Source organism: Thermobia domestica, chromosome 1 (genome assembly GCF_964235325.1).
Source record: "Thermobia domestica chromosome 1, izTheDome1.hap1.1, whole genome shotgun sequence".
In the NCBI taxonomy this organism is placed as follows: domain Eukaryota; kingdom Metazoa; phylum Arthropoda; class Insecta; order Zygentoma; family Lepismatidae; genus Thermobia; species Thermobia domestica.
The window spans coordinates 296,365,763-296,389,141 of NC_137454.1; the positions used below are offsets into that span (position 1 = coordinate 296,365,763).

Here is a 23,379-nt window from a genome sequence, read left to right on the forward strand (position 1 = left end):
CCCCGGAAGTTTTCGCTTTCAAGTGATATGATAAAAACCATAGTAGATTGCAGTAAATGTTAACATTATATCGCCTGTCATTTATGTTAACCCGCCGAGTGACACGGTCATGCGGGTTGCATATAAATACGTTTATTTTTACCTATGATGAACTAACAAAGGATTTGTACGTTATGGACACTTGAATGGTCAATTATCTCAAGACACTGGTAATTAAAAATTAAAGTGATATGATAAAAACCATCTAGGGTCCAAATCCTAATAACCCCCCAAAAATAAAAGAAATTGGTTCAGCCGTATTAGCGTGATGAGGTAACAAAGGATTTGTGCGTTCTCTTTTATATAATAGATAAGAAAGTTTTTTTATTTTTGGGGGGGGCGATTGCCCCGATCGCCCCCTGGATCTGACACTGCCACTTAGGACTAGGTGAGGGTGCCAAAAAGACACTTTGATCGGGTGAACATTTTGCTCATGAATTGGACATCTCTGATCTGATAATAGAATTTGCAGGAGCAAAAGTGAGAACGAAATACTTCTGATTTTGTATACAATTTGCAGATTAAAAAAAAAAAAAAAAAAAAAACTCAAAATAGAAAATATGCTTATAAGCGGTTTCACAAGGTTTATTATTTATTTTATAATTATGTAAAATCTTAACATACTACACTTTAACATACATATACAATGCAACCCGGAGTTTGGGATAGTAGAACTTTTGAGCGGGAAGCGGTACACAAATAATAGTTATACCAAAATGAAGCCTTGTTCATGCATATATTTTCAAACTAGGAAGCAACGATTGAAGTACACTAGGAACTAGACAGTGTTGCCAGATGTAACCGAAGGTGTAAATCTTTTTTTTTTTTTTTTTTTTTTTTTTACAAGTCACGTAAATTGACTCATAACTCATACCTATGGATGTTCTGTCGTTATTTTTCAGTTTGTATAGTTGGAGTAGCTTAGAAACTATGGAATGGAAAAAAGAATTTTTCATTTCCATCGATAACTAATCGGATGAGGCTTCTCTGTAAGGGGTTACTAGGGAAAACTTGGTTTTCATAAATTAACACTCTGAATTGGCAACAGTGCTGATGTTTCAGTGCATCAATAGGTGTGTTAAGGATCTGTCTACATTATGCAATTCCTGAAAACAATGAAAAAGAAACTTTAAAATTATAATGATAAAACTTTTACTTACATGCACCCGGTAACAGTGCTATTCATTGAAGCTAAACGGGGACATTTCCAGAATCTGCCGTAGAATTGACAATTCAGTTCGTGATGAATAGCAATGTTGCCGGGTGCATGTAAGTAAAGGTTTTATCATGATAATTTCAAAGTTTCCTTTTCATTGTTTTCAGATATTGCATAATGTAGACAGATCCTTAACACGTCTTTTGATACACTGAAACATCAGCACTGTTGCCAATTCAGAATGTTAATTTATGAAAATCACATTTTCCCTAGGAACCCCTTACAGAGGCCTCATCCGATTAATTATCGGTGGAAATGAAAAATTCTTTTTTTGCTCCATAGTTTCTAAGCTACTCCAACTATAGAAACTGAAAATTAACGCCAGAACATCCATGGGTATGAGTTAGGCTATGAGTCAATTTACGTGACTTGTAAAAAAAAAAAATGATTTACATCTTCGGTTACATCTGGTAACACTGTCTGGTTCCTAGTGTACTTCAATCGTTGCTTCCTAGTTTAAAATATATCATGAACAAGGCTTCATGTTGGTATAACCATTATTTGTGTACCGCTTGAGGTTCTACTATCCCAAACTCCAGGTTACATTGTATATTGAACACCCTGTATATATATTCATTTGAAATCCTTTTGGCAGTGGTACCCACACCCCCTCATGTCCATGATGCACCCCCCCCAATTGTCTATCCGTAGGTGTTCTTCCATAAAAAAATAAAATCTTTTCGATTAATTTTTACCCCCCTCAAACATATTTATATAGATTTCTAGCCCCCCCAAATATTTGAATGACGCAGTTTGCGTCATAGCCCCCCCCTTGTGGGCACCCCTGCTTTTGGTAATACTGGTTGATGCATTACTGGTTTATTTACACTAGCACTGGGGAAAAAAGTAACAATTTTACATTTTTAATGAACAGGGCACTCTGTCCAGTTTACTTTTAAAATACACCACAAGTATATAAAAAGAAAAACGGTCATACACCACAACAATATAAAAAGAAAAACGGTCAATACCCTTCCACTGATAATTTTCGGTTTATGGCTGTTTCTGCGCGTATCCATAAGTTATAGATGATCATGCATGGGACCTATTGGATGGGTGAGGGGGCGCCACTAGGGCACCATGGGCCATTGTTATGGCACTGATTTTATGCCTTTCCCTACCACTTACTTATGTGAGCAGACCTTTTCTGCTCTTTGCAGTATTAAAGCCTAAAAGCGAAATTGTCTTAATATAGAATCGGACCTAAGAATGATGGTTATTCCTGATTTCAATGCAATTATGGAAAAGTACAAATAATTTCATTCCTCACATTAGTGACCCCACATTTGAGAACATTGTTTATCAAGTGGATTTCCTTTTAAAAAAAGAAAAAGAAAGAAAAGAAAAGAAAAAAGTAATTTTTCAGTCTTCAAAGTTACTGTACAATTCGTTCATTAGTAAACAATCATTTATCATAGAATAAATTACTTATTTTGCATTATTTCTCTTTATCTTTTTCTTTTCAGTGACAATTCTGGTCTAGTATATATATTTTTAATACCATGTAAAATTTCAGATACCATTCCAAAGGGGTCTGCAGATCACTTTCCGAATGAACAGGAGGTCCGCGTTATCGGAAAGTTTGAGAACCTGGGCTAAAAGAGATGGACGATTAATGAAAGTGAATTACTGTGTAATTAAATTTTTGTGCTGTACCACCAGGAATCGAACCCGAGACCACATGTATCAAAGGCACGTGCGCTAGCCACTAAATAAGCCTCCTTTGACACATAGTGTCCTAGTGCAGCCCTTCACATTTTGATCCCTCCTCTACGGAAGAAAAATTTTCTGGAAAGAAGTCTGCTGACGAAGGTGTTAGTTTACGATGATATTTATTATATCAAATGTCCAGGCGAGATATTACTTGCCTTCATTCAATATTACATTATAAGCAAAAATATAATGATACACTTTAACTCTCACTGATACCCTACAATCACAAATTAGTCACAATTACTCAGTTCTTAAAACATCACAATCTAAACAGGAGGGAAATAATCGATTGTAAACTCATATTATCTTATCTCAGTTACTAGGGACTACGTACACACAGAGGTAATCTCTATCTCTGACCATATTACAAGCAATGTCGGATAAGATTGTCATGTGAAGTTAGAAAATTACGAAGAACCTATATTTATCGTCTAAAATTATCTACTAAAGTGTGTATGTTTCTTGTTTTAAAATTGTGGAACAGTAATCAGACAAGAATCACTTCGGTTTATGTTAGCAGAAGTTGAAAAGCAATAAGACATCATTTTGCCAAAGGGACTCAGGTATTGATATTAATCCTTATTCATTAATTACTAACACCAGTTATATAAATATTTTTCTTATACTCTCTTCCGGCTTCATCTTGTGGCTTAGAGGTGTATCAGGTTCTCATGATAGGCTTTAAACCGTATTAGTTTTCCAAAAAAGTGGATAATAATAGCATTTCTTTACACTTCTTTACAAATCATTTTTGTATGTAGTTGTGTTAGTTCTCATCCTCACCTTCAACAAATGGAGAAATATAAGTAAATAATAATAATAATAATAATAATAATAATAATAATAATAATAATAATAATAATAATAATAATAATAATAATAATAATAATAATAATAATAGAACAAATGTGAAAGTGAACATTAGAAGTATATCAATGATAATTCGAAAGTGCTAAAATAAGTATAATAAGTCCGGTAGAGATGGACCACTTTTTTCTCCCTCCAATAACTCGAATAATTGTGCATGTAGAGCATGTTTTTCTGCACGAAATCCAAGAAAGGACTTTCGGTGACCATAACTAAAGGATGTCAGGATAAAAAGATATATTTCTATCCGAAATTTAAGCCTGAAAAAATGGCTGACTGGTCCATGTATCTCATAGTACTAATAGTTAGGTAGACAATGCAATGTGGGAGTGACGGATCATGCAGAATTTAAACTATAAATAAATTGGAACAGTTTTGTCTTTAAATACGTTATATTAATAAAGTAGATATTACACAGCTACCAAGTTTTCACTGCAATCAAATATTGATCTCATATAATCTAATATTGATTAAACTAAAATAGAAATATAGAAAATCTAAAAATTAACTTTACTTTTAACATGGAATCTAGAAAAGAAACTTTTGCAAATGGCAATAATACTTAAGTTTCATATTTTAAGAAAAATGAGTGCCACTAGTTACATAGTACCGAGAATTGCATTTTGTTTTGTATATTTTAAAACTTTGCCAGACAAATCACAAACATTCTCATATTTCGAACAGCTATCATGTTACCAGCGTTCACACATAATACACTGTATCCAGTCGTCTTCTCTTCTTGTTTCATTATAATTTTCGACTCATCCAACTCACTACTTTTCATCATACTCCTTCATACCATCTCTTCCAGCATACATTATCGATTGATGTGAGAGGAGGATCTGAACGTAGGAACGCATACTCAGAAATTGCGTTACGGTTTAGGGGAATTATTCCTGTTGCTTTGAAGGCAGATAACAAATACTAATTTTGTTAATAAAATTGAAAAAGATTGTTAGTTAAGTTGAGAAATAAATTAATGTAAGCATCTTTGTTTTGACGAAAATATTTTCATTTCTATCAAATTAAAACTCTCTATTTCATAAATGATCCTCCTAACTGTGGTGTCTGTAATATCGCTCTTTTTGTCCGGTATCGGGCTATCCGGTATTTCTGAGGCGTGGGTTTTGGATCATCCTATCTTAAAGGTAAGGGTGTCGTCCAGTCTGGATTGTAGGACGGATGTTGCACACCTATAATTTTACAAACCTTAAAATAAGGTAAAAATACTTAAAGAAACAAGAATAAAAATTGAAACAGTAAAAGTGATTTTGTTCCACTCCTTCCTCCTCTCTCCCAAATATTACAAACAAAACTTTTACACAAAATAAGATTTATAATCCATTCGCAACAAATTAATTTAAAACACACAGGTCTACCAAATAAAAATTGAAGCTAGTTGTATATAGCGAAGTCATTCCGAAAAGGAAATGTAGAAGAGTAGTTTACTTGTCGTAGTTTTTGTACGCGGTAAACTTCCTTGTTTTCATTGATATCTTGTTATGATTACGTGTGAATGCCCTCGTAAAAAGCAAAAGCGAAGAAATCTACATCAAGAACGTTGAAAAAGTTTTCACGTACCTGAAAACAAAAATCTTGTCTACTGAAGAAAGGTTTGGGCTTCTCCTTCAGGAAAACACACTATGTGTAGCATACATCTGCCATGACACTATACCAATATTCACTCTGCACTTTGATGGGTAGTTTACGAACTATGACCCGGATTCGTATCACCCAGGGGGTCCATCTCTACCCAGGTGGATTTAAACTATTTATTTCATGTTCCCGAAAATATTAAAGATTTCAGAACTCCAGTTGAAATCTGTCTTATGGTCTATATTATTATTAAAAATACAACTCTATGGCCTAAGGAACAAGGAAGTTCTATGCGGCATTCACGAAGGCTCGCGTTTGACTTCTGTCCTTAGCCAACTGGATCCAATTTCTATTTTATAATTCTATTTCTGCTTGATCCATGTTAATATTGTCTTCCCATTTGCGCCTAGGTCTTCCTAATTGTCATTTTTTCCCAATTAGGTTTCCAGTTAAAATTTTTAAAACGTTTCTACTTTCTCTCATGCTGGCTATATGACCTGCCCATTTGAGCCTCCTACACTTACTGGCGTTAATAATATTGGATCCCTAACAATACGAGACTTATTAACGGTTATAAATTCTATATTTCCTCGTTGTGAAGTTTCCGACATTTCCGTTTCCTGTTCCTCTTCGGTCCAGTATTTGTCTCAGATTTTATTTTCAAATTCATTCAGTCTGCATTCTTCCTTCAAAGTAAGCGATCACGTTTCGCGATCATACAACACAGTAGGCATAATTATCGTTCTATATACGTATTTTAAATGTTAAGTTCTGCAGAATTTGCGAAAACAAGAGAGATTGGACAGGAATCTATTCCAGAAAAGTTTATCCGGAGGGGCAAAATCAAAATGTGAGAGGACACTATTCTATTGGCAATAACAATTTAATTTTTCTTAGCTTCGAGGGAAGAGGGATTGGCCAACTCCATATTTTAACATATCCGTAATTTGTTGTATTATGAATTGCCATGCATTTAGTTTCACCTTTATTTACTTATAAACCCATGTTCCTGCTGGCGTTTAATACAACCTCTGCATTTCCTTGTATTGTCGTCATTCATTCTCTATTAAACCGACATTTTCAGCATTAGCAATAATGTGTTGAATGCTATTCAGCTCTAGTTTGTTATATTTGATTTTCCTTAAAGCATATTCGAGAACAAATTGACTAATGATGACAAAGCATCTTCCTGTTTCAGACCATTCTTGATGTGAAAGCTCGTAGACAGGCATTTCCTTACTCTGACTTTATTTTGGGTTTCGTTTAACTCTTTCGCTACCACCTTGATTTCAGTACCCCAACCCAATGTGCCACCTATACATTTGCAACATTTAGCCTTCTGCAACACTAGCTACATCTAGCGGAAACCAAGCACACTACAGAAAATGACCAGGCAAATACTGTATGCCACCAGAATATTAAAGCTCTATACCTGCGTGACACTTTACAGAGAATATCTATAATGAGAACTACCTTTTGACGCCAAACAGCGTCAATGGTACACAGCAATAGGTATGATTGACTCCATATGGCGTCAAGTGGCAGCGAACGAGTTAAGTACCGGTACATCTTTATTAGTCTAACTACCTTTTTAGTATACCAAATTCAATCAGAATGTTGTATATACAATTTCAACTTCTAAGAGAGTCGTAGACTTTTTAAAAAATCAATAAATAACTGATTAACCGGCGTGTTGAATTTCCACTTTTTTTCAAATATTTAATGAATGGTAAATATCTGATCGATAGTTGATCTACTTTCCTAAAGCCATACTGATAATTTCCAATAGTTTAATTAGCGTATGGGATCAATTTTGATAATAGAATGTTTGAGAAGATTTTATGTGATTGTAGCAATTTAGAGGATGAAAGCACCGAAAGAAAGAAAAAAAATGTTGCTAATACAAATTAAGTGGCGGCGGAATGAGAAATGCATGGAAATAATTTGGATATACACTATCTAGATTTAGTCCTCTATTATTTATTATAACTAATAACGAAATAATATACGTATAACAACAACAAGTCAAATAAGCAATATAATGAAAAATGTTCTTTGGCTGTGTTTTAGTTTTTCGCATTGGTAATGTTAATTTCAATTTCAAATTTCCAATACACAATATATAAAATGTTTTTCGTATTAAGTTCAATTTAATGATTAATTTCACTTCCAAGAGTTCCTTTAAAGCAGTTCAATTGACAGCCATTAAAGCTCATTGAAGCTAAGCGATTAGCACATGTTTGAACTAGTTTCACATGAAACTTCTTAAGTATCAAAATTACCTTTCTTGAGTTACAAGCACAAAGAAACATACGTAAATACATAAGACATATATACTAAGCACATTAAACATAATTGATATTAGTTATAGATATGAGGACTAAAGAAAAATATAATTTATATAGATATAACATGGCACAAAATGCAGCTAAGAATAATATGAAATTTTCTCTCCTGTTTTTCTAATTGCCAAACGCATCGCCTGAAAAGTAGTTTTCTTATTTAGTACCAAACCTGCTTTCCAAGGTAATATAGTTTAGAATAATTTCGAAGCCGAAAACAACGTGAATTTATCATATTTAAGGAGAGCCTTTCTATCCACCACTATCAGCTATCAAATCAAGAGCCGCAATGGCGATCCTCCCTTCCACATCAAAGAGGAAGGTTTTGTACTTCGGAGAATAGCCACTAGAGGCGCTTGTATTAAATGCGTAACTGTCCTCATTCTATAACTTACCAAATTTCTATTATTAATTTACAATATTTTCATTTATGTGTCGATTACGTTACATAAAAATTCCCTGTCCCCGCTGAAATATATATGTATAAATACATATATATTTTAGACTACAGAAGTTAATCGGCACATAAAGGATAATAACTATGACCATTGCAAAAGGAACAAAAATATGATACATACAGTAATTCCAGCGACGACCACTTACAACTTATGGACACACAACACTTAGATGGATGAAATACCGCGGTATTATGATAAGATGATACACCTTTTCACATCTCACTACACTACGACACTATACACTTCACTGCCAGATATCTGGAAAATACAAAAATGAAAAACACACAAAATAACTGTACCGAATATTGTTGTTACATTTTAAAAGAATTTTCCCAATTACATTTTACGTTTGGTTTACTGAATTATAAGGCTTAACGTGATTAACATTTCTCTTAATGATACGCTTAGGATTAGCAACATCTTGCAACCACAATGTATTTAAATTAGGTTTGCTCAAAACTTTAAAGGGACCTTCAAATAAAGGACTTAACTTAGGTGTGAAATGTTTGATAATTGAGGCCTTTTGGAACTTCTTTACCAAAACTAATTGGTCTCTATGATAATTTGGCAAGTCTCTGGTTTTAGAGTAACATTTCTGCTTCCTCTTCCAAGATCGATCAATATTTTCAACAAGTTTCGCCATTTTCTCTTCTTTATCAGGAGTACCATCTAGTTCTTCCAAATTTAATTCCCATAGAACATCCAAGGGTGAAGACAACTTACGACCAAGATAGATCTCCGCCGGCTCAAATCCAGTCGATTCTGAGACACACATGTTGAGCGTATACTGTATTTTCTTGATGTATTGGGCCCAATCTGATTGATGCTCATTAACATACGTTCTCAGAATGTTCTTAATCGATCGAATCTGTCTCTCCGCCTGGTTGCTGCTAGGTGAGTAGGGAGCTGTAGTTATGTCCTGAATAAGATTCGATCCGAATACAAGAAACATTCATGAGAACGTTGTTAACTGAGCATCAATCAGATTGGGAATTTCCCATTAAATCCCAGAAGGTTTCCCACTACTGCAATATAAAGGGTTTCAGTTTACGCTCAAAGATCTTAGTGGTTCTATCATCACAAACCTGGATGCAGCGTCACAAACAATAAATAGATGCCGAAACGGTCCTGAGTTCGGAAACGGCCCAGCGGTGTCAAAATACCAGCAGTGGTTAGGTCTGGTTGTTTTTCGTGAGCAATAAACACCCTGTTTCTTCCTATTACCATCCTTGCACGTCTGACATCGCAAGCATCCTTGGACGTACTTCCGAACGTCAAGGAACAAATTCTTCCAACTGCATCTTTGGGCAATCTTGGCTGCTGTCCGTGAAAAGCCGGTGTGACATCCGCCCACTTCATCCTCGTGAAAGAATTTCATGATGCTGTGTTTCATGGCTTCAGGCACTAAAATCCTCCATCCTTGATTCTTCCTTCCTTTAGTTTTGACAAAAAGAATGCCGTCATTTATTTTGTATTTGTCAGCAAGCTGACCCTGCTTAACCTGCTCCATAATTCTTTTTATCTCTTGGTCTTCACTTTGTAATTCCTTAAGAGGACGACTGAACACAGGTGCATTCCAAAAATTAGCCAAAGATAAATTTACTGTTTGTCCTTTAAAATCTTGAATTTCGTTATATTGATCATCAAAATTATGAAACTCCGCTCCATTGTTAACTCTAGACCAGAAATCTGCCAAAAAGTTCTGAGACGTCCTTAAATGAATAATTTTAAATTGAAATCGCGATATTTTCTCTATCAAAGTTCCATACTTCCTCATTCTTTTATGATTACGTAACAACCATGTTAAGGAAGAGTTGTCAGAAAATATAGTACAAGGTTTAATCAAATACATTTCAAATTTCTGGAGCGCCAAACAGAGAGATTTAAGTTCCAACTCAAAAATGTTCTTAGACCAATCGGACTCAGGAACAGCCTTAGAAAATAAAGCTACAGGTCTTAGAAGTTTTTCCTCATCATACTGCGAAAGAATTGCAGAAAATCTTTTAAATGAGCTGTCACAATGAATGACAAAAGGTTTATCCATATCAGGCACACGCAAAATTACATGATCTACAAAGGCCTGCTTTACTCGTCGCAAGGCTTCCTGTTCTTGTGGTCCCCAATGAAATTTATTTTTTACAGAACGTAATTTATGCAAAGGAGCCATAATTTCGGCGTAATCTGGTATGTATTTCTTATAATAATTAAAATAACCGCAAATGCGATTAACGCCCCTCCTGTTTTTAGGCTGAGGTAGATTTTGCACAGCTTCTACACGCTCGGGATCTATTCTAGAAAAGCCACCTTCAAATTCATATCCCAAAAATTTTATCTTTGTTTGAAACAGTGATAATTTCTTTTTCGACACAGTTATACCCCATTTACGCAGTCTTTCTAACACTTCTTCTAATATTTGCTTGTGCGTTTCCACGTCTTTGGTGTGTATAAGAAAGTCGTCACAAAACACTTCTAAGTTTTTACCTATCATATCACCAAAGATCTTGTGCATAAAGCTAGTTAAAACGAATGTACTACATCTGAACCCCATTGGGAGTTTACGATGAACAAGCAAGCGAGTGGGCGTGCAAATGGTAGTATATTTCTTGCTTTTTTCAGAGATGTTCATCTGAAAGAAACTTTTCCGAATGTCTAACCGAGAAAACAGAGTATCTTGGCCTAAGTTGGCTATAGTAGCCTCTACATGTGGGCTAGGAAAACTAGTTACCCTAACCTTCTTATTAATTTCTGAGAAGGCAACAACTAAACGTTTAGATTTGTCGTTATTCGTCACCAGAAAACATGGAGACGAATAAGGAGAATAGGGGACCTCTTCTAAGACGCCATCTTTTATTAACTCATCAATATGGGATTCCAGTTCTTTTAATTTACTTCCTGTAACTTGGTACGGTTGTAATCTAACAGGGGTGGGATCTTCCATTTCTATCTCATAAGTAAAATCCTTAATTTCGCCCAAGGAATTGGAGATAACATCTGAATAAGAATTACATAAATTTTGGACATATTCTACCAATTCAGGATGCTTATCTTTTAAACTATCTGAAATTTCAATATTATCTACCTCATTATTTTCATTCTCGACTAAATCGTAATTTTTATTGGTGTCCTTATATAATTCCCTGGAATTAAAAACATTATTAAAACACCATAATTGATTAGGAATAGTGCTACCTGCGGTTTGTCCTTGGACTGGCTCCTCCTCCCTCCTTCCTTCCTTCCTAGGATCCTCATTCAAACTCCGTATGGTACGACCAGGATAGTTCCTTTTCCTTTGGACAGGCGCCTTGGGTTTGGAATAGGTGGATTTTGATTGACTAAGCACAGGTTTAAACTCACTGGAAGAAATATCTGAACGTACAACTTTAGCAGGCACTAAATCTTCCCTCCAGTGTAAAGGCACTGTTAGGTTTAACGTGGTGATAATAAGTTTCTTTTGGGATATATCTATAATAACCTTATTGTCCAAGATGAACTGATTTCCCAATAGAAGATCAAAATGGGTAGAGTTTGTTACGTAAAACCACAAGTGAAAGTCTGTATTACTAATTTTGATGGTAATCTTGACCTTTTGATGGAGCGTTACGACAGTCTCACCTATTCCCACAGTGGTGAAGTTGGTGGGTATAATGTTTACTTGTACCCTGTTACGTATAAGGTTCAGAAATTTTCTACTAATCAGATTTACACAAGACGCTGAGTCCAATATACAGGAATTTGAAACACCATCCACTGTTACTGGAATAAATAGCACTTGTTTATCCTTTTCCAGATGATTTAACAAGGTTCGAGGTAAGAATTTTCCTTGAGATGTAACTTTGGGTAAGGAAGGACAGGAGTTTTGAAAATTTCCAGCTAGTTTGCACCGAAAGCACTTAATATTCCTTTCCATACGGGATTTTTGAGGTGAAAAGTTTTTATCCGAAAAATCCATTGGTTTAGAAAAGTTCAAAATACCTTGAGCGAACCTTACATTACCCTTTAATTTACAATAATCATTATTATACCTGATAAAGTGGTCGCAAGATTGAGCAATGGTCATAAGCTCGGGTACAGTAGTAGGAATCTGATTTGTGAAATATCTCGCATAAATATGCGGAGCCACTAAATTGGTTACTATGTCGCAAAACACGTGATCGTCATACTGAAGACCCAAAACATTGGCAATACTAAGTTTCTCTTGCAAGAAGGTATACATATTTTCGTGCTCTAACATTATTCTGTAAAAATACTGACTCACAAATTGAGTTCTACTAATTGTAGATACGAATCTTGCAAGCAAACTAGAACAAATCTGTCCCCAATTATTAGATATACTCAAGAAGGAATATAAGGTGCGGTTAAACTCACCACGAGTTTGTTCTAAACTCGCAACTAAAATTACCTCTACAGTCATTTCTTGTCGCCTAATTATCTCGTCTAGACGAACCAAAAATATGAAGGAAGAATGACTTTCAGTTCCGTCCACCACAGGTAAAGAATGAATTTGTTTCTGCAATGCGACATAGGCACTCTGGGATACATGCTTTCGAAAGTCACAAGCCAAGGCGGGTGTAGCCATAGTGAAACATAAGTTATCATTACCTAAAATAGGCCTACCAGTTTCAAGATTATTACTCAAACGATTTTGAAATATATTAGTACTCTTAATATCAGCATAGGGCTGTTTTATGTGAGTTACTTCAGCGTCACCCCCAAGTACATCTGTGCCACGAGGCATATTAACAGTTACATGTGAATCTAAATTTTGACTTCTTTCAAAGTTAGACCTAGGAAAATGCGGGTTAGATTCAGATAACATACAACCATGAAACTGATTTCCAGGGTAATGAATATTTCTTACATGTGATTCCTCGATTGAACCCACCTTTCTTATGCTAATTCTCTGCCCTTGCAAAATATTAGAAGTTTGGGCATGAGCACCCATTTGCATTCGAGAAAAGGTAGACATTATTTTGTGCGGTTTGAATTGATTAGCTCGTAATAAATGCGGCGCAGAATCGCACCCTGTAGTTTGAATTTCATTATAAGATGAAGAACTCTCTTCAGAATAATTACCTACACACTGATCTAAACAATTTAATGGTTCACATGCACCCCTTACTGGCACATGTTCCGTAATTGGCAGTATGGTTTGAATTCCTATATTACAAGTACCTTCTATTTCATTTCTATGGCGGCCTTCATCTTTACCTGCCCTCAATTCGGATCCTTCTACTGTACTTTCATATTCAGACATGTTCTCACTATCGTCAGAAAATTCTATAAGTAAATTCTCTCGTCGTGCCATGTTCCCTTATTTTTCAATAAATCTACCCTTTTTACAAAAAATTACCAAATTCTTTTTTATTTCCATGCACGCACAATGTGTAGCCCTTTTCATCAAGGCTATCACAAGGCGATTGCGGCTCTTGATTCTTAAAATATAATTTGTATGTAGCAATTTAGAGGTTGAAAGCACCGAAAGAAAGGGAAAAAAATGTTGCTCATACAAATTAAGTGGCGGCGGAATGAGAAATGCATGGAAATAATTTGGATATACACTATCTAGATTTAGTCCTCTATTTTATTTATTATAACTAATAACGAAATAATATACGTATAACAACAACAAGTCAAATAAGCAATATAATGAAAAATGTTCTTTGGCTGTGTTTTAGTTTTTCGCATTGGTAATGTTAATTTCAATTTCAAATTTCCAATACACAATATATATAAAATGTTTTTCGTATTAAGTTCAATTTAATGATTAATTTCACTTCCAAGAGTTCCTTTAAAGCAGTTCAATTGACAGCCATTAAAGCTTATTGAAGCTAACCGATTAGCACATGTTTGAACTAGTTTCACATGAAACTTCTTAAGTATCAAAATTACCTTTCTTGAGTTACAAGCACAAAGAAACATACGTAAATACATAAGACATATATACTAAGCACATTAAACATAATTGATATTAGTTATAGATATGAGGACTAAAGAAAAATATAATTTATATAGATATAACATGGCACAAAATGCAGCTAAGAATAATATGAAATTTTCTCACCTGTTTTTCTAATTGCCAAACGCATCGCCTGAAAAGTAGTTTTCTTATTTAGTACCAAACCTGCTTTCCAAGGTAATATAGTTTAGAATAATTTCGAAGCCGAAAACAACGTGAATTTATCATATTTAAGGAGAGCCTTTCTATCCACCACATCAGCTATCAAATCAAGAGCCGCAATGGCGATCCTCCCTTCCACATCAAAGAGGAAGGTTTTGTACTTCGGAGAATCGCCATTAGAGGCGCTTGTATTAAATGCGTAACTGTCCTCATTCTATAACTTACCAAATTTCTATTATTAATTTACAATATTTTCATTTATGTGTCGATTACGTTACATGATATTGACAAAAGAGAAATGCCTCGATAATTATTATTATTATCAGTTTTGTTGCCTTTCTTGTGAATTGGAATAACGATTTGTTTTTCTTACTCTTATTGCCATGCCTCCTTGTTCCAGATGAGAAGAATTAGTTTGTGTATCTTGTTCCACTACTTTTCCCCTCCAGCGAAAAATTTGCTAAGTGGAATTTTCGTCTAATTTGTGTTTATTTAATTTCTTTATAACGATTTTTATTGCAGTTCGGGTATGTTCTGGGATATACAATTCTGCAATATGCATTTCATTTTCTTCACCGGCTTAGTAAATTGTCAAAGAAATCTTTCCACCATTCAAAATACTATCCGTATCAGTCAGAATTGTTCCGTCATATTTCTTTAACATATAACCGCGAAATTGAATGCCTTTATATATGTCCCGAATATTTCTTTACTATTAGACCTATTATTATGATGTATTTAATAGCCAAGTTATGTATATGATAAAAATCAGGGTAATAAAATAAAAGATTTAAATGCAAAGTAGCATATAATGGAATGTAGCAGGCACATAGCCAGGATTTCGTGAAGGGGGGGGGGTCCGTGACATGGAATACTGTGGTCATCACAACAGGGGCTCCTGGTTCGTTCAGCCAGGATTTCGTAACGGGGGGGAGGGCGTGGCATGAAATTCTGAATGCCCAGGAGCTCGATCAATCTAAAGTACTTTACTATCAACATATATTAATTTGTTAGGACAATAAAATGAGGATATGTTGGTAAGTATTTTAATAACAAACTATGAGAAATCTCGAGTAAAATAATAATAATAAAAAATAATGTGCTGAAAAAGATTTTACAATATTTACATCCTTCCTCTGTTCATTCAAATATAACAATTTTCCTTTCATTATGACCCCAACTATTATAAAAAGTGCATATTCACTATTATAAAAAGTACATACTCAATAATGTCTTGTAAAATATTTTACTATATCTGCGTTCCTTTCTCTGCTGAATCAAATGTTAACAGAACTTCCTTCCCATATAAATTTTTGTTTTCATTATTCTGTCAACTACTGTCTATTCCAATGACAGGTTAAAGGAGCAGTAGAAAATTGTTTTTGAAATATCTTGTTTGATACTGCAAGGATGCGATGACGAAAGTTTTTGATAAAAAATGTCCACGTTGTTACGCAACGGTACTATACTTTCGGAAGTTTGAAAACTCGCTTAAAATCCGCCTGACTAGTAGCAGAAATTCTGAGAATTCCGTATCTCTTCTAGAAATTCTGAGAATTTCGTAACTTTTCTAGAAATTTCAAATTTCCTCTCTTCCAGGATATCTCGCTCACCTCGCCACCATGTATTTGAGTTAATACAAATCTCCTCATAACAAAAAGTAACCAAAAGCTTCCTGATTTTTTAAAATTTTTAACGCGATTCTTCTTTTTTTCATTTCATTTTTTTTCATCCTTCCTTATTTTTTTCATTTCTGGTCTCGAAGGGGGGGGGGTCCGGACCCCCCAGACCCCCCCCTTGGCTACGTGCCTGAATGTAGTCATGTTCAAAGTAGCTCGCCAAACTTTTTTTAAAAAAGGAAGAAAGAAAGAAAGAAAACTATCAAAACCGTAAATATGTTTTAATGTATTTGCCTTGCAATAAAGATCTGAAAGAGCCGAAGAAGAATTCCCTTTGTTTGACTTACGCTATTTTCAGTTAAGGATACGAACATGGCTTTTCGAAGCAAAGTGATCAGAAGCTTTTCATTATTACACATATAATATTCTAGGGAGATATACAAGCTTTGTCTCTATATGCATCTGACTTCAAAAGATTGGTTGACTTGAAGGTAGTGTATAATACAGTACATGATTGTGAGATATGCAAACGATACAACAGTTCAAAAGAAACTGTGATATAGGGCTTAATGTCTTCTTCCTCTATGCCAACGGGGTTGAATTTCTAGAATTCATACCAGTAGATAAGATATCCGTTACGCATGTCGAAAAGCTCTCATATACCAAATTTTATGCCCTCGGTTCCAAAGAAACGTGTAAACTTTTTAACTCCAAACCACTGAAGTTTCGAAAATAACAACGAATTTGCTAACTTAAATCAAACTGGATGAAGAGATTCCGAAGATACAGTGGCCAGCCAGTTATTCGCTGGTGTTTTGCTTTTATAATCTACTAGTTGAAATGCTCGTCCTTTGCCCGGAAACAGATACGGATTAATGGAAAAATATTTTATCATGCTCAATACGAACCCCTGGCTTCTGATTAGGTCAGTGACGCGAGTTCAGGAACTCCTCTTACCCTGTCACCCTTCAATCTAGAGGTTCAGAAAAAAGACCTCCAATTGCCTCTGCATCTAATATAATTACATTTGCCTGCATTCAGCCATTCCTTCGAGGCAGCAATTCCAAAACTCATACAAATGAATGAGGTTTCGTCTTTTGTTTATGAAAAAGCCACTATCTCATATTAAGATAGTGAATTTATGTCCAACGTTCGAACGAGAGATAATAATAGTAAATTTTCTTCTGTTCTGCTACCTTTTTGGAATAGAATTTCCAAAATTCAGATATCGAAATTAGTTCTTATTCTGGCGATGAAAAAGTCCCTTTATATTACATTTCATCCATTTATGTTAAATGCCTTGATGAGTGATGCCAAGGAAAATAATTGGTGCAAAATTAGAGGAACGAACAAATGAAGAGAGAAGAATACTACACAGTACAGAACTTCACAAGATGTAGCCGTTGCTTATTATCATTCGAATACAAGATTGACACCGTCTCCGAACCCTGCCTTGCAGACACTCTGAACAAATCCGTGAGCTATTTCACGGACTGAACATGAAGACCATGCTCGAAAAATTGAAAATAGGACTCGGAAAAGTCGAAGCCACCAAGGACCCCTGACCAAGTTTGACACATGTTTAAAGTCGTCGCTTTCATCTTCGATGATATCTCAAAATAGACGTCATATCACCCGAGACCTCAAGGTACTGCGCTGAAATGCAAAAAGCATATGCAAACCTAGAAGATTTCTTTCGAAGAGGCAGTGGAATTCGTCCTTCTCTCGGAAACTCACTGTAAACCCCACATCTTCTTCAAGATCTGAAACTACATTACTATCAGAAATGACCGACCCGATAGACCCCTAGGGAGACACGGTCATATTAACGAAAGACAGTATATACACGATGACCTCCCTCTTCCTCAACTCCAATCCCCAGAAGTCATGAAAATCACACTTCACCCACTAACCACAAAAGCAGAATACAGCCACACAACTAGTTCAACCCTCAGGACCTCCAAGTATTGCACCAGATAGAGCACCAGATTCTGTTTAGTTGCGACCTCAATAGCAAACACCTGCCATGGAATTCTAGAACCACGAATGCCAACGGAATTATCCTCCACTAAGCACTCAGTACCATTGATTTCATCCTAACGGTTCCTACGGAACCAACCCATTTTTCTCGAAACAGGTGGCTGGATGAATTGGACATGATCCTAACAGTAAACCTGGTTATACTCGACGGACCTCATGCAATCAAGGCGCTCACTCCAATGTCATTCCAGTGCTTCGGACCGTAGCAGTATTGCTCCATTCCCAAACGAGTTAATACTTTAAATAAAAAATGGAACATTTAGGAAGGGGAGGGGCGAGATTGCTTCCTCCGTCCTCCTTTCGAATCCACTAGTATCATGCTCAAATCTTAAGGAAGTCTTTATTTAATGTATCTTTAAAAAAAAGCTGGAGGACACATTAATTATTTATCTACACGTAAAATAAAATGACAAACACTAACCTATATATGATTTTTACAAAATGTGTATTTTGGAATAGGATTACCAGACATCCTGTATTTTCTAATATGGTTTAGTGTTCTGTACGAAAACTCTACAGAATGCATATTTGTCCTATATTTTTTACTTCGTAGTACCGGCCCTTGCGAAGAGAGTACACTCATTATCTTTATTTAACAACTGTAACTCTCTGGTTTATTTTTTAACTTAATCAAAATCCATTTCAAACTCAAATCCTGAAATTAATATTTGACAAAGAGAGAAATTCATAAAGGGTTATTCAAAAAGCGCGTCGGTTTTGTTACATCAAATTATAAACTTTATTTTTTTTTCAAAACACACTAACAAAATTCATAAACATGTTCTTCACATATTCCGATTTCAGGTATGGCGAATGAGTGGAGAATTCTCATTTTGTCGCCAATTTTCACAGGGTTGTCGTAGATAGTCAAGACTTGCTCCATTTTCTGTCATTTTACAACAGCTTTCAAACGACGTACTACTAACACCCTTGCCATTTGAAAATTTTGAATTGGACCGCGTGTGTGACCTGTTGGGACCCTGGGCCAAACATTTTTATCCCGAAAGTGTGTCCTTGAAAATGATAGGATACGTGTTCGCCGAGCTTTCCACTTACCCAACCGTTTCCGAACAGATGACCAAACTATTCTGCCAGCTTTGTAGATTTTACATTACAAAATATTTATAGCGGATCATACTGTATGTACGAAAAACATGCCCCGTGGCAGCTTTCATGAAGATAAGACGAGAGGTGGATTTTTTGATTTAGAAGAGCCTTCTGGTGAATAATTTCGATGGTGTCACTCGCTAGTACGTGGCGTGTAGAAGGGAGTGACGTCATCAAAATGGCGGACAACTCGATTCAAGAAACAAGCGTTATTTCCGTTGTTTATAGACCGACTTTCCTTTTTCATAGCTCATTTTAAAGGAAATTAAATTTTCTATAAAAAACTGTTATGTGAGTATTTCATCTAAAACTAAAGGTATAGGAGTTATTTAATAATTTAATAAAGTGTTGAACAAATATTTATAAAATAAAAATAACTCCGAAACCGTTAATTTTAGAGAAAATGCTTACATATCAGTTTTTATAGAAAATTTACTTATCTTTAAAATGAGCTATAAATGAAGAAAATCAATACATAAATAACGGAGATATATGTTAATTACATCATCAAAATGGCGGTCACTAATAAAATTTTGCGTTTAAATATGTCAACCTGTGCCAGTTTCCGTGAAGATAAGATGAGAGGATAATTTTGTTTTATTTAGAGAAGCCTTCTGGTGAATAATTCTGATGATGTCACTCACTGGTGCATGGTGTGTAGACATGATGACGTCATCACAATGGCGGGCAATTCGATTCAAGAAACAAGAATTATCTCCGTTGTTTATGTATTGATTTTCTTTTTTCATGGTTCATTTTAAAAGAAATTACATTCTCAGTAATACGTTATGTAAGTACTTTTTCTAAAACTAAATGTATAGAAGTTATTTAATAATTTGACGAATTACTGAACAATTATTTATTAAAATGTTGAAACAAAAGGAAATCACAGAAAAATACATCAGATATCTTGGTCAATGGCAGTGACAGTGACAGCCAAATAAACATTATCTTTGTTGTTTATCAGCCGACTCTTTTTCTATGACCTGGAGAGTTGCACATATGTATGGCACTGTTAAGTGCCATTTGCACATTTATAGATGGATCTGGCATTCCAGAAATGTTGAAAGTCTGGTATAGTGAGAATACTATGCAGCAAATCATCACGGGCAAACATGTTAGACGAGGAGAAGAAGCACATAAGCGTATTCTTGTCGTTTCATATGACTTTTATCTGGCGGTATTCTTGAAGAAGTATCCATGATCAGAGATTTGTCAAGAATGTTAAAGAGTTAAGGCAAGCATGGGATAATATATTTATTAGATACTGTTCGAAGAAGCAATTTATATGAAAAAATGAAGAAATTCGATAGCATACAAGAACAAAACAACACATTTAAAAGGGACAAAAATACATGACGATGGTTGAACATTTGTTAGAGTTAATATGACCAATAAGAATTGATGACTTGGAAGAACACCTTAGATGTGTAGAATCACTCATTGTTTGCTTTTTGCCTTAGATTTGCATAGCTACTCCGCTATGTTGATTTAATACGTTACAGAAATATGTACATTGAAGCAATCCTACCCAGAAATATGGGCAGAGCTTAAAAATGGAAATTAGTTTGTAAGGAAAACTAACATTTCATTCTGTGCTCCTGCACTTGAACAAGAAAATGAGCTTTGAAGGTTACAGCTGGTTAAGTATGCATAACTCAAAACCCCCGAGCATTAGCACGGTATTCTCTAACAGCACCAGATCTTAAACGGATTTCTGACGAGATTTTGCAATTAGCTGGGTGTGTGGAACAAGCAGAACTGCACCCGCATAACGATTATTCTAAGCAAGTAATTCTCACGGAAGATATTGTCTTAAACTAATTACGCATATAGCTCAAAATAGTAGGAAATCCTTTTTCGTATGACAGTTCTGATTTAGTAAACATTGCAAGTGAGACTGTTTTCTCAGAAAATATAAAAACAGATGTCATTAACATTCGTTCCATTCTAAATAAACTATAAGAATTTTTTTAAAAAAAATCAAAGATTGATATCTGAAACCTATAACATAAATTTATGGGATCCAATAGAAAAGAATAAATTATGTTCTAATGCTAGGAGAAAAATAAAAGTAAAGGGAGCCGACAGCATCAAAGAATTGAAGACAGGTAGATCACTGACTACTTGTTATAAGCACGTCACAGCATGATATCGACTTATATGAAGCGATTGGAATGTACAATTTGTCAGCTGTCCCGAAATCAATTTTTAACTATGATGATACAATGATTTTATGTTCCAGGAAAAGTAAGCTGATTGAGATTTTGAAATCTAGCAGCAGTCTCGGAACAAAATCAACTCCATTTGGAAGCAACTTCGGCTGATAAAAGATCGTTTTCAGTTACAATTGTAGATGGTATATGCCAGAACTTCAATCACTTGTTATAAGTAAAGGCAGATCTGGCTGAAGTAAAGGCAACAACTGCGAAGATCTGGCATAAGTATTCCTGAAAAATATTGAAACAAAGTACTGGAGCTACGATGAGGTTCACCTTGTTTTCGACACTTTATCAAGAAAACTAAATAAAGAATACTACAAAGCAAAAAAGAAGTAACACAACTATAACTATTGAATACAAAATCACCGACAGCATAAGCATAGTACATGTCACGATGCAGAAAATACTTTCGCATGTTGGTACAAAAGATGAACTAACAGAATGCTTGCCCCAGAAAACGCTTTACTGTGCAAAGTCGAAGAAGAAAAATTTTGTGGTTTCATGGCGTTCAGAAGTTTCTTCTCCGCATTGGTCATTGGACCATTTACGTAGCACCAAAGGGTCAGATACGAAGATAGTTCTCCATTCTGTCAACGGAAAAAATAGGGGTGACTAGATTGTTTATTTTTGCACAATATACAAATATTTTGGTTCTTAGCATTCGAATATATCCTGAACATCCAGTGCTGTCATATTTTCTGCCTAATTCAAAAGACATAATTTCTATCGGAGATATATTCAATACATTAAAAGCTTCTGCACTTCCAGCATTTCATTTCCTTTCTGGATGTGACAGCACAAGCATTTTGTCAGTAAAAGAAATTTCATATTGGAAAGTTTTCTGTTCTGGATCAGACGATTTGCTATCAGCCCTTTGTTCACTAGGCAATCAAGATTTTATTCCTGATGAAGTGATGATAGCCATAGAAAAAATCATCTGCCAACTCTACCAACCAAAATCAAATATTTGCAATTTTCAATATTTGCGATGGTAAATGTTCTCGAATAAACAGGCAAGCCGTGAAAAGTTGCCACCAACAAAGAGTTCATTTATACCTGCCATGAAAAGAGTCAATTATTAACTTATGGTTTGGAATTAAGACTGTAATTCTCAACCAACAATTCCATCGCCAATTGAACATGGATGGACTGCAAAAAATGACAAAAATATAGTTACATGTGAAATGACATGCGCTTCAGATTACATTCTTCAATTGGTGAAAGTTGATGTTCTTGCTGAAGAAACAAATGCGACTCACTACGTATAAGGTAACCAAGAAAGTTCTGTCGCTTTTTCACCCACCACCTTCGAACATTGATATGTCACCTAAGACTACATGGAAGATCAAAATTAATCCCCATCAGCATCCACGGCCATCTGCCAAAATTCTGGAAGGCCATGGATTCTATCGTGGTAGAACTTGGTGGTCCATGAAGCGAAGAAGGTATGAAATGCATTTTGCATTTCAAGTAGGGATTTGAACTTGCATCCTCTCAGGTGATTGTCCAGGAATGGAACATGTGATAATCAGACGGTGCAATGTCTTGAGAGTACATATGATGAAATACTGTTTCCCATCCAAGGCGTAGAATGGTGTCCCGGGTCAGGGTCATCCTAGCCACGTGGGGTTTAGCGTTGTCCTGTAACAGGAGGACCCCTTTGCGATTCAGAAGTGCAGGCTCTAGAGTTTTGAGTTATTCTTGAACATGGCTTAACTGTTGACAGTACACAGTTGCATCGATACTCTGACCATCTGCTAGCAGTTCCCGATACACGATGTCGCGAACAGTTCATAAAACACACAGGGGATCTTCTTCTGGTGCAGAGCTGGTTTCGTCTGTTTTGGAACAGGTTCGTGGGATGCTAACGAATGATGATGGCACCGAGGAGCTTCGTACAGGACTCACTTCTCATCACATGTCAACACCAAGCCCGTGCTGGCCCACCGGGACACTGGGACGTGTCCCGGTGCGCCCTCCGAAATGTCACAGTGTAAATGAAGGTACAAGTTTTTAGTAATAAATTCTTAGAGTTCTATTGG

General features: G+C 35.4%; 1 protein-coding gene across 1 annotated transcript in view; it reads left to right on the forward strand.

The window, feature by feature from the left end:
* Positions 1-3,327: 3,327 nt before the first annotated feature.
* LOC145667715 (uncharacterized) overlaps positions 3,328-23,379 on the forward strand; it is a 49,767-nt gene continuing 29,715 nt past the window's right edge. Inside the window, exon 1 of the mRNA XM_081735175.1 lies at positions 3,328-3,531. The gene's annotated coding sequence lies outside the window, so the exon portion shown is untranslated. The remainder of the gene's footprint in view (positions 3,532-23,379) is intronic.